Genomic DNA, 1482 nt, shown 5'->3' with positions numbered 1-1482 from the left:
ATGCTGTAACCTCCCAACTGAAACACCACCTCTCTGTCAGTGACATGTATGAAACATTCCAATCCTGATTTTGATCAAACCATAGCACTGAAACTGCCCTGCTTAAAATCACTAACGACCTCTTTCTCTCCTCTGATGCCAGAAACCTCAACATCCTCATCCTCCTCAACCTCAGTGCCGCCTTCGACACCATCAATCCCTCCATCCATCAGACTTCAGACAGACTGCAGTTCATCTCCATCAATAACTGCAAATCCCCCACTGCTCTCCTCCTCAAAGGTGTCCCCCAAGGTTCAGTTTGGTCCCCTCCTCTTCATCCTGTACCTTTCCCCCCTTGGTCACATAATCTGCCGTCATGGTGTCCAGTTCCATTGCATCATGATGTCATGATGATATCCAGCTCCTAATCTCCACCAAGACAATCTCCACTGCCACCCACTCAACCCTGACAAACTGCATCACTGAAATAAAATCCTGGCTTCAAACCAATTTCCTTCAATTAAACTGCAACCCATCTGAAATTATCATCACTGGACCAAAAGCAGTCACCAAATCCACCCATAACGTCACCCTCAACATCGATGGCTCCACAGTATCCACCTCACTCACATCCGAAATCTTAGCGTCATTTTCGATTAATTCCTGTCCTTCGACTGACACATCAAACACATCACCAAAACAGCCTTCTTTCACCTCAGGAACATCGCCCGCCTCTGTCCATCCCTCTCCTCCTCAGCTGCAGGACTTCAAAACTCTCCTAATTACATGCAAATACCTGTCTGAGCTCCTCCTCCATCACATTCCAACGGCACACTCCGCTCTGCCGATGCCAACCTCCTGTTCATCCTCCATCAGGAACAAAACACAGATCCTGGGGGGGGGACAGGGCCTTCTCCATCGCTGCTCCCATCCTCTGGAACTCACTCCCCAAATCCATCCAAGACTCCCCCTCTCTCTCCATATTCAAAAAATCACTCAAGCCTCACCTGTTTTGATTAAATCGCTGACAGTTTCTTCTCCTCATCCCTTATTTGTTCTCTTGTTTGCTCCTTGCCTTTTTTTTGTTGTTGTTTTGTCCCTGAATTTGTAATTCAGAGTGCATTGGAAAGTGCTATATAAGTATAATGTATTATTATTATTAACTCAGCACTGGAACATCCACCCAGTGTCATCAACTATAGTGGAAAAAGTAAAATGTAAATAAAAAGCCCTGGTGCAAGAGGCTACCGAGGGCTGTGTTAGCCTCGCCAGACGGAAAAGCTGCATGGGGCTTTACCCAATCACTGGTAAACGCATCCACCACCATCAACTATTACTCAAAAGTAAAATGTAATTAAACAGCTCTGGTGCAAGGCGCTACCAACAGCTGTGTTAGCCTCGCCAGACGCAAAGGCTGCCTGGGACTTTATCAGTCCTTCCAGGCACAAAGGTTTCCCAATCACTGGTAAATGCATCCAGCAATATCAACGATAATAAAAGAGT

The sequence above is a fragment of the Epinephelus moara genome, chromosome 19 (assembly GCF_006386435.1).
Source record: "Epinephelus moara isolate mb chromosome 19, YSFRI_EMoa_1.0, whole genome shotgun sequence".
Taxonomy (NCBI): domain Eukaryota; kingdom Metazoa; phylum Chordata; class Actinopteri; order Perciformes; family Serranidae; genus Epinephelus; species Epinephelus moara.
This window is presented reverse-complemented; position numbering follows the sequence as displayed.